The sequence below is a fragment of the Sorex fumeus genome, unplaced genomic scaffold (genome assembly GCF_029834395.1).
Source record: "Sorex fumeus unplaced genomic scaffold, SorFum_2.1 ptg000095l, whole genome shotgun sequence".
Classification (NCBI taxonomy): Eukaryota; Metazoa; Chordata; class Mammalia; order Eulipotyphla; family Soricidae; genus Sorex; species Sorex fumeus.
The window spans coordinates 18,617,538-18,629,492 of NW_026606152.1; positions in this window are offsets into that span (position 1 = coordinate 18,617,538).

The window sequence follows — 11,955 nt, forward strand, 5'->3', positions numbered from 1 at the left end:
TGTAGTAGCACTATATTTAAAATACTGAGGTATAAATACATGAGGAGAGACCATTACAGAGCAAACATGCAAGTATATTTCAGCAGGATTCCACAGCATCTACATTTTCTTTTTCTGTAAAAATACTCTCTCTGATTTGCTTTTTTCAAAGGATATTATGTAAAATACACGATTAAAAGTAAAAAGAAACACAGAGAATCAACACAAATATATGTTTGTATTTGAGCTCATAAATATGTCTAAAATATAAAGTAATCAATGAGGAAAAACCGTTTGTATGTGAGAGAAAGAAAGCCAATGTCTAAAATCACACAGCAAATGTCAAAGTCAACTAAAATGAGGCTTATAAAATTCAACTTGAATACTTTCTTTCACTAGTACATGTTGTTTTTACTAGATTGCTAAGTTTAGGGATGATAAATCTAATGAAAAGCTTTGAAAAGTATTATTCCTTAACTGACATGGTCAGAGAAGAGGAAATACCGATGAAAGGTAGACGAGAAGAGGAGACAGTATGAGAGTAAGTCAGTAAACTGCAGCGTCTTAAGACCACAAGTGTCCAGTACAGATGACTGGTCAATGGTGATTGGTCATTGGTTACTGGTCACTTGCCAGGATGATTCAAATTTTTTACAAACAACCGCATGGGAACCCCAAGGTTCTACCAGTTGGTAGTTGGTTTGGTGGGAGAATGATGTCATAAAGTAGGCAGTTGAAAGGTAGAGGCTAGCCAATCAGGAGGTCCGATTCCCAAGAAGAAGACCGGATTGGATAAGAGAGAGGGGTAGAATGAATTAGGCTAGGGAGATGGAATCCTACAAAACAGTTATAACAGTTTCAAATTCCTCAGACTATTGTGTTAGAAAACTACTCCCATTATACTCAAGAGCTTACATATTTCTTTAATAAATCAAGAAAATTACTAAATAATCATTTTTATTGCACTGTTAAAGAAACAACATTCGGTATTCCTAGTATTTTTATATAATGTTTACATCCAGCGGGTAGGGCATTTGCCTTGCAGGAGGCCAACCCTGATTCCGATTCCTCTGCCCAGCAAGATACCCAGAATATCTTGCCCTCATAGCAAAAGCCTGGCAAGCTACCCATGACGTATTCAATAGGCCAAAACCAGTAACAACAAGTCTCACAATCTGTTGTAAGAAGTTACTGGTGCCCACTCGAGCAAATGGACGAACCACGGGAGGATAGTGCTACAGTGCTATAATTGAAAATAATGATGGTTTCTTTCAATAAGACAACACTTACTATGACAAATTGTAGATGAATCGAGATGTGTTAAAATGTAAAAATAATGAGAAGAAATTGTAAATGCACAAGTATCTTATTTTACAAAACAAACAGTTGTTCTCAATCTAAAACTGTAGAATATAAAGAAAAACATATGCTCATTTCTGTGAAAATCTTACAATCTGAAAGAAAAGATAAAAAGTAAATTAAGTGATCAAAAAACAAGCAAAACAAACAACTAATGGCAATTAATATGATAGGCAAATGATGAATGTTTTAATAAATTACTGCTGTGAAATAAATCAATATTTAGCTATTAAACTTGTATAGAAAAAATAAGCATAAACCATGATCATATAATCTCTATTTAAAGAAGTGTAATTTCCTCGTAAACACAAGAGCAATTTTCAAGCTCAGTAGTAGACAAAGAGCACAAAATAAAACGACAAATTAAAATGTGTCCCCAAATTACAAACATTTAAAAATCAGGTAACATCTTTTCCTAGCAAAGATGCTAAAAATAAACCTTTTCAAGTTATTTTATTGAGAATTAAATCTGTATAATAGTACGGCAATATGTACTTGGGTTTAAGCAGTTTAATATTCTTTAAGTAAATTAGCTTTTGTGAGCGTATATGGAAATTCAGGGATCAAACCCATAACTTCACAAATGTGAGGCAAATATTTTACCACTGAGATATATTTTCAACCATAGTTAGTGATTTTGGTTTTTTTTCTATAGTGTGAGGAATAGAACCCAAAATTTCATACTTGCAAGCCAAGTGCTTTAGCCCTGAGCTACATACCCAGTCATAAGTAAGTTAGCTTTTTTTTTTCTTTTTGGGTCACACCTCGCGATGCACAGGGATTATTCCTGGCTGTGCACTCAGGAATTACCCCTTGCGGTGCTCAGGGAAGCATATGGTATGCTGGGAATTGAACCCAGGTCGGCCGCTTGCAAGATAAACATCCTACCAGCTGTGCTATCGCTCGAGCCCTAGTAAGTTAGCTTTTAATATCAGATGTTAAGTAAACAATCAGAAAAGTAGACAAATAGATATATATGTTCACAACAATATCATCTTAGCAATAAAACATTGCAATTATAAAAAACTCAATAAAATGTTATAGTATCTGAGATTTATTTTTCAAAGATTATACTTGTATATATACAAATATATACAAATATAAATATAAATATACAAATATAAATAAATAAATAAATAAACAAATAAATAAAGAACCCAAAGAAATGTACCTTCATTTTACTTGTATGTTTATTGTGGTTCTATTTTCTTCTTAATATATTTATCCCATGAACAATACAAATTTGGACCTCTATATGATTTTTTGTCAATAATTATATTTTGAAACTTTTTTGGAGGTTGGTATTGATGTAAAATAATTAAAAACGATCAATATATCCTAGAAATACAAAAAATCTAAGACAAAGTATGCCATGCATGCATAAAATATATGCAGATAAATTATTTGATTGGCCCCCCGGAATTAGTAGAGGGGTTAAAGCACTTACCATGAACACAGTCAACTGAACTTAATGGCTGGCATCACCAGGAATGACACTTGAGCACAGAGTCAGAAGTCCCAAGCACCACATACTATGGCCCAAATACCCCACAAAAACAGAAATACAATTTATCACTTATTACTCTAAAATACAAATTCATTATAAAGTCCATTATAAAATCCATTATAATTTTTTTAAATGTATCAAAATTTACAGACTTACAGGCCACAAATAGCATTACATGCAGACAATGTGAGTAAATATTATTAAAAAACCATCTTCTTGGTCAACAGCAGACTATCTCTTAAATTTGGGGGTTTTCAAATGTTATACAGCAGTTGGCACCCTTAACCTCTATGTTACTCAAGAAACAGTTATATGTTTTTCTTTTCTTTTCTTCCTTTTTTGTGGGAGGGTAACACACCCAGATTTGCTCTGGGCTCACTTCTAACTCTATCCAGAGATCACTCCTGGCAGGGACAGTGATCTGGGGACTAAGCTCAGGTTAGCTGCATACAAGGTAAACACCCTCTACATACTGCACTAGCTCTTTGGCCTATATGTTTCCTTTTAATAAAGACATGTTAATAAAACTTTTTTAATAATTAAAAATCATTTGCAAATTCTGTTGAAGAAGTCAAAGAATACATGTTGTAAGTGACCATATAAAAGAAAGAAAATTAAAGTAAATTCCTTGGTAAGTTCTGGTAGTCTTGGAACCATGTTGCCCATGGGGTAATCAGCTAGCTAAGTCTTCCTTAACTTGGATGTTCCTTGTTCACATCCCTGATATCACTCCTATCCTCCACAGATCCCATTCCCAGTAAATCGTGTGATCACCAGATCTTGTGGTTTCAAGCTTTGTTTTCAGAGGAACCCAAATTTCATGTCCTTCCTTTTGAACTTATTGTCTTTTTCCCATCATTTCAGACTTTTCTCCAAGCATTTTTTCCTCACAGAATACAACTGTCCTTGAAGGGAGTTGAAGCTTGTTAGTTTTGAGAGATGACTGGGATCATTTTCCTCTAGCCATACATGAAAGGTAGCAAAACACTTTTCAAGTTTTTCTGTTCACAGCCATTAAACTACCCTTTCCTGGGAAAATTGATTAGCAGTTTAGACTCACGTCTGTCAGAAACTGCATTTGTTTTCTTCCATTTCCACCAAAGTAGTTACTGGTACTAAGCAGACTTAGTGAAATATATGTTCCTGTTAACACACTTGCACTTGGGATACATGTGAACACATTTCATGAACACATTTCACCTGGCATTTATGAAAGGTGGTCATCCAGTTTGCTTTTCTGGTGGCATTCTGTTTCTCACTATTCCTCTCCACAGCTAAGTGATGTGAAAATACCATCTTTAGTAATTGGTATGATTGAAAGCTCCAGAAGGAATGCCAGCCCTTTCAGCTCTCTCGGTCTTATATGTAACCTCTTCTTTGGAACCTATCTTATTTTCGTATTTTTGTTTTGCTTATCATTTACGAAAAACATGTTAAAGTATTTAGAAAACATCTACCAAATCTCCCATGCTGATGACCAGCTGTCCCGTTCCCTACCCTTCCCGGTTTCCTTCCCATCCATCCATCACTACATTAACTCTCCTAGTACCATCTCTTTCCGCCACCAACTTCCAGGCTCAAGGTCAAGCGGTACCAACCCCAAGATTCTACCAGTTGGTGGTTGGTTGGGTGGGAGAATGATGTCATAAGTTAGGCAGTTGAAAGGTAGAGGCTAGCCAATCAGGAGGTCAGATTCCCAAGAAGAAGACTGGATTGGATAGAGAGAGAGGTAGAATGAAGCAGGCTAGGGAGATGGAATCCTACAGGACAGTTATAACAGTTTCACCTTCCTCAGACTCTTATGTTAGAAAAATACTCCCATTATACTCAAGAGCTTACACATTTCATTAACAAATCAAGAAAATTACTAAATAAACATTTATATTGCATTGTTCACCAACATCATTAGGTCTTATTATTAGTATATTTTATATAACTCTTGCAGCACAGTGGGTAGGGCAGGAGGCCAACCCAAAGTTTCATACACGCAAGCCAAGTGCTTTAGCCCTGAGCCACAAAATCAGTCATCGTTAAGTTAGCTGTTAACTACTGATCTTAAATAAACAATCAGAAAATTAGAGAAATAGATAAAAATGTTCACATCACTATATACTGAGCAGTAAATCATTACAATTATGAAAAACACCAAAATTTTATTGTCACTGAAATTTATTTTTTAAAAATCATGCTTGTATATGGACTAATGTAAATACATAATTGAAAGACTATTGTAAAATCCATTATAAATTTTTAAATGTATCAAATTTACAGGTTTATAGACCACACTATCTTCGTTGTCTACGCACCAACATCTCATTATGATGAAAGAGAAATCGAGAAGTTCTACATGGAGCTAGAGGAGTTCTATAATGAAGACCACACCTTCTACAAGATCATTGTGGGTGATTTTAATGCCAAGATCGGACCGAGAAGATCAGCTGAAGAACTTCACATCGGGACCCATGGCCTAGAATGGAACAAACAGGGTGAGAGACTGTCTGAGTTCATCATGTTGACCAAGACCATTCATGGTAACTCACAGTTCCAGAAGGCAGAATCTAAATGATGGACATGGGAGTCTCCCGGTGGACGATTCCACAACGAAATAGACCACATCATATTCAATCAATGGTTTTGCCTGACTGAAGTTGCTGTTGTCCCAAAATTTTGAACGGGATCGGACCACCGTCTCCTTCATGCAAAATTCTACTTCACAGAGCGGGGAGAAAGGGCTGCAAAGTTCAAAAAGAGATCTCCCAGAATGACCACCAACTGGGAACTCTTTGCTACTATTGCGGCAACATGGGAAGATGCCATTGTTGACAACATTGACGAGGAATACAATCCACTGGTTCAGCACCTCCATGAATGTGCGAGGAACGCCAAGAGAGAGATAGCCACAAAAAATCGCCTATCTTCGAAAACTCTTGAGCTAATTCGCCAGCATGGTTTGGCGAATGCCTCAGGCAACCACAAGCTAATGTCCGAGCTCGCAAAGCAGTGCAGAGATGCGAACAAGGAAGACCTCAAAGAGAGAAGAGCAGAAGTACTGGTAGATGCGGCAGAAGCCGGGAAAAGTATTCGTAACGCCCACCTGTCCTTCGCCAACTATAAGAGCAAGATGACTGCCCTCCGACGTCTTGATGGATCAATCAGATCCTCCAGAATGGCAATGTAGAAGATTATCCATGACTTCTACTCAAATCTCTTCGATAGCCATGTCCACTTGCCGACATACCAAATTCCACAGGATGGATATGTTTTTCCCAACGTTCTCCCTTCCGAAATCCGACACGCCATTTTGTCGGTAAAGAAACAAACAGCACCTGGGCCAGACAAGGTCAGACCTGAACACCTGAAGAACCTGCCATCAGTACTCATCAATACACTGGCTTGGCTCTTCACTTGCTACCTGTCTGAATGCAAGGTTCCGTCCCAATGGAAAACCAGCAGGACCGTACTACTGTTCAAGAAGGGAGACATCCATGACATTGGCAACTATCGCCCGATCTGCCTATTGTCTGTCATCTACAAGTTGTTCACTCGAGTCATCCTAAATAGGATTGGCAGAACACTAGATGAAGGACAACCATACGAGCAAGCCGGGTTCCGCAAAGGATTCAGCACCATCGACCATATCCACACGATAACCAAGCTCATTGAGGTTTCTCGGGAGTTCAAGATGCCGTTCTGTTTAACGTTCATTGATTTAAAATGGCTTTTGATTCTGTTGAGATGGAAGCAGTCATTGAAGCCCTAGCCAATCAGGGCATTCAAGCCCAATACTTCAGGACCCTCGTGAGCTGTATTGCGGATTCACTACCAGGATCTCACCATTCTACAAAGAAGTAATCCTTGATGTCAAGAGAGGGGTGTGGCAGGGTGATACCATTTCACCGAAATTCTTCAGTCCTACCCTTGAGAACATCATGCGACGACTGGAATGGGAAGGAATGGGAGTGAAGATAGATGGTCGATAATTTGTATTTTAAAAAACCATCTTCTTGGCCAATAGCAGACTATCTCTTAAATTTGACGATTTTCAAAAGTTATATAGGAGTTAGCACTCTTATTCTCTATGTTACTCAAGAATCATTTATATGTTTTTCTTTTCTTTTCTTCCTTTTTTGTGGGGAGGGGTGTGCACCTAGATGTGCTCCGGGCTCACTTCCCACTCTGTATCCAGAGATCACTCCTGGTATGCTCAGGGTTCTGGGGACTGAGCTCAGGTTAGCTGCATACAAGGTACACACCCTCTACATACTGCAATAGCTGTTTGGACTATATGTGTGTTTTTTAAAATGACATTTTAATAAAACATTTTTAATAATTTTAAAAAAATTTCAATAAAACATTAATTAAAAAGATTAATGCAGGCAAATACTGTTTTAATTATTAAAGTAAATTTAAAAATTAGAATCATACTTGGCAAAGCATAGAAACACAGCAAAAAGTAGATGGTATATATCTTATTTGAAAATTTGTAACTGTAACACATTGTCATTTTCCATTTCAAGGATGAGATGAATCCATACAGTAGATTTGTTCACTCACAATGCTACATTCTCTCCTGGATGCTTATTTAAATATACTTGCCAATGTTCCTGTTTCCAAATGTTTTGAGTACTGCAGTCCTGTTTGCTATTGTTAGACCTTTCTCTTGTTTTATTTTGTTTTGTTTTGTTTTATTAAACACCATGAGTTACAGTTGTGGACTTAAAAGTTGTGTGCTTGGGTTTCAGTTATACAATGATTGAGTACCCACCCCAACACCAGAGCCCATTCTTCACCCCTACCTTTCCCAGTATCCCTCACACCCCCTATCCCCCATCCTGCCCTGCCTTTGTGGCAGGGCACTCCCTTTTCTTCTATCTCTCCTTTTCGGTGCTATAATCTATAGGAGAGACTTAGGGTGGCAATCATGTTCTGTCTATAGACTGCTGTCAGCATGCATCTCCCATTCTGGGTGGATCTTCTCAGCAACCTTTTTTTGGTGCTCCCTTCTCTATCTGAGCTGCCTTTACCCCTAGAGTGTGAGGCTGGTATCTAAGCCATGGAGTGAAGAACCTGGTATTTATCACAGCTGTTCTTGTTGTTATTCTCTTAGTTTGCTACTTTATGTTATCCAGTTGAATGCAGTCTTTCTATATGTGTCCCTCTCTTTCTGACTCTTTTCGCTTAGCATAATATTTTCCATGCAGTACCACTTGTAAGTAAATTTCATGACTTCATTTTTTTCTAACTGCTACATAGTACTCCACTGTGTAGATGTACCAACGTTTCTGTAACCAGTCATCTATTCTCAGGCAATCGGGTTTTTCCATATTCTAGCTATTGTAAATAGTACTGCAATGAAAAAATAAGTGCAGGGGTCACTTCGACTATCCTTTTTTGCTTCTCCGAGGTATATTCTCAGGAGTGGTATTGCTGGGTCAAATGGGAGCTCAAATTCTAATTTTTTGAGAATCATCTCTACTATTTTCCGAAAGGGTTGGGCCAGTCGGCATTACCACCAGCAGTGAAAGAGGGTCCCTTTGTCGCCACATCGTGCCAACAAAGGTTGCCTTTGTTTTTTTGAATGTGGGCCAGTGTCTGTGGTGTGAAATGATATCTCATTGTTGTTTTGATCCGCATCTCCCTGATGATTAAAGATGTAGAGCATTTTCTCATGTGCCTTTTAGCCATTCGGATTTCTTCTTTGATTAAGTCTCTGTTCATTTCGTTGCCCCTTTTTTTGTTGGGGTTGGATGTTTTCTTCTTGTGGAGTTCAATCAGTACTTTGTATATATTTGATATCAACCCCTTGTCAGATGTGTATTTGGAGAATATCCTTCCTCATTCTGTAGACTCTCTCTGTATTTTAGTCATTGTTTCTTTTGAGGCGCAGAAGCTTCTTAGTTTAAGATATTCCCACTTGCTTGACCAGTGACGTGACATCCTTGAAGATAACATTAGCTTCAATGTCATGGAGGGTTTTGCCAACTTTGTCTTCAATGTACCTTATGGGTTCCGGTCTGATGTTTAGGTCTTTGATCCATTTTCATCTTACTTTTGTACATTGTGTTAGGCAGAGATCGAAGCCCAGTAGTTTGCACGTAGTCGTCCAGTTTTGCCAGCACCATTTGTTAAAAAGACTTTCCTTACTCCACTTCGCATTTCTTGCCCCTTTTTCAAAGATTAGATGGTCATATGTTTGAGGGGAGATGTCAGTATATTCAACCCCGTTCCATAGCTCTGCAGCTCTACCTTTGTTCCAGTATCCTTAATCTCTTTTGCTTGCCTCATTGCTATTGCTAGTATTTCCAGTACTATGTGCAACAGCAGTTGAGAGAGTAGGAATCCTTATCTCGTTCCTGATCTTAGGTGGAACACTCTCAGATTTTCCCCATTGAGGATGATGCTTGCTGTATGCTTGTGGTAGCTGGCTTTAACTATATTGGGTTAAGTCCCCTCTATCCCCAATTTGGCGAGGGTTTTCATCATAAACAGATGCTGGATCTTCTCAATTGCTTTCTCTACATCTATTGATATGATCATATGATTTTTATCTTTTATTGATATGATGGATTATGTTGATTGATTTCCGAATGTTAAACCATCCTTGCATCCCCGGGATGAATCCCACTTGGTCATGGTGTATGATCTTTTTGATGAGCTGTTGAGTTCTCTTTCCTAGTATTTTGTTCAGAATTTTCTCCTCCGTGTTCTTCAGTGATATCGGCCTGTAGTTTTCTTCTCTCGTGGTGTCTTTGTTTCCATTTGGTATTAGAGAGATATGGGATTCATAGAAACTGTTTGGTAGAGTTTTTTTTTTTTCAATTTCCTGGAAAAGTTTGAGAAGGACGGGCAGTATATCCTCTCTAAATGTTTGGAAAAATTCGGTAGTGAATCCATCTGGACCTGGGCTTTTGTTTTTGGGAAGAATTTTGATTACAGTTTCAATTTCATTTTTATGACTAGGTCTATTCACGTATTTTATATCCTCTTGACTCATTTTTGGGAGATTACAGGAATCCAGGAATTAATACATTTCTTCTAACTTCTCTTTTTTCTTGGCATACAGACTTTCAAAGTAGTCTCTGATGATCTTTTGAATTTCTTTGGTTTCCATTGTGATATCTCCATTTTTATTTCTGATTCGGTTTATTAGTTTTCTCTCTCTCTGTTTCTTTGTGAGTGTTGCTAGTGGTTTATCTATCTTGTTTATTTTCTCAAAGAACCAGCTCTTGGTTTCATCGATCTTTCGGATTGTTTCTTAGGTTTCCATGTCGTTGATTTCTGCTCTAAGTTTTATGATCTCTGTCCTTCTGTCCGATTTAGGCTCCTTTTTTTGATCCTTTTCTAAGATCTTGAGCTGTGAAATAAGTTGCTTATGTGCATCTTTTCTTCCGTCCATAGATATGCTTGCAGAGCTATGAATTTTCCCCTTAATAGGGCTTTAGCTGCATTCCATAAGCTCTGGTAGTTCGTGTCTTCGTTCTCATTTGTTTCCAGGTATCTTTTGATTTCTTCCTTGACGTCCTTCTTGACCCACACATTGTTCAGCAGTGACTTGGTTATTTTCCAGGTGTTCCATTTGGTTGTCCGTGTCTGTATGTGATTCACATCTATCCTCAGTGCATCATGGTCTGAAAAGATTGTTGGTACTCTTTCTATCTTCCTGATTCTATTGAGGTATGTTTTGTGGCCTAGCACATAGTCGATTTTGGAAAATGTTCCAGGAGCACTGGAGAAGACTGTGTATTCTTTCTTTGGGGCGTGTAAAGCCTGTATAGGTCTATAAGTCCTTTCTCTTCTATTTCTTCATTCAAAGCCAATGTTTCCTTGCTGAGTTTTGTTCTTGTTGATCTATCCAGAGGTGATAAGGCGATGTTGAAGTCTCCATCTACTATTGTGTTGCTAGCACTGTCCTCTTTAAAATCTGTTAGCAGTTGTTTTAAGTATCTAGCTGTTCCTTCATTAGGTACTTATACATTTAAGAGTATGATTTCTTCCTGTTGTATGTATCCCTTGATGAAGAGAAAGTGGCCTTCACTGTCCCTTCTAATCATTTTCAGCCTGACATTAATGTTGTCGGATACTAGTGTGGCCATCCCAGCTTTTGTGAAGGAGCTGTTTGCTTGCAGGATTGTTTTCCATCCTTTCACTTTGAGTCTGTGTTTGCTCTCATTGTTCAGATGAGTTTCTTGTAGAAAGCAGAATGCTGGTTTCAGTTTCTGGATCCATTTTGCCACTCTGTGTCTCTTAGTAGGTGCATTTAGACATTGACATTAAGGGAGAGTATTGTCATGGGGGTTTGTGCCATCTTCCTGTAGGAGTTGTTTGTGTTTACACGTGTTTTCCTTCTTTTCTTACAGGAGCCCCTTTAGTTCTTCTTTTAGATTTGGTTTTGAGTGTATGAAGTTCCTGAGTTCGTGTTTATCTAAAAAGTGCTGTATCGTTCCATCGAATTTGAGTGGGAGATTTGCTGGATAGAGTATTCTCGGTGAGACGTTCATTTCTTTGAATTTTTTCACTATATCCCACCATTGCCTTCGGTGTTGAGGGTTTCCACTGATAGGTCTGCTGTGAATCTAAGGGGTGCTCCTTTGTATGTAATTTCCTTCTTTGACCTTGCTGCTAGTAATATTGTGTATCTGTCCACAGCATCCATCGTTCTGACTATGATATGCTTGGAGTGTTTTTTCTGGGGTCTCCTTTAGCTGGTACCCTTCTGGCTCCTTGGATCTGAATGTCTGCTTTCCTTAACTCTGGGAACTTTTCAGCAATGGTTTCTTTTACTCTAGCTTTTTCATTGGGATTGTTTCCCTGTCCTTCTGGTACTCCAATGATTCTAATGTTGTTCCTCTTGGCGTCATCCCCTTGGTCTCTGATTCTCCTTAGAGCCATTTTGAGGTCTTTTGCTATTGCTTATTCTTCCCAGTGGGATTTCTGTTGCTCACCTTCAAGCTCGCTGATCCTAACTTCAGCTGCACTTATCCTATTGCTAAGGGCACTTACTAAGTTTTTAATTTCATCCACTGAATCCTTTATTTGTGAATCTTATTTTTGTAGCTTTTTAAAATTCTGTTCTCTTTTCTTCCTGTATTTTCTTGGCTCTCTTTTCTATT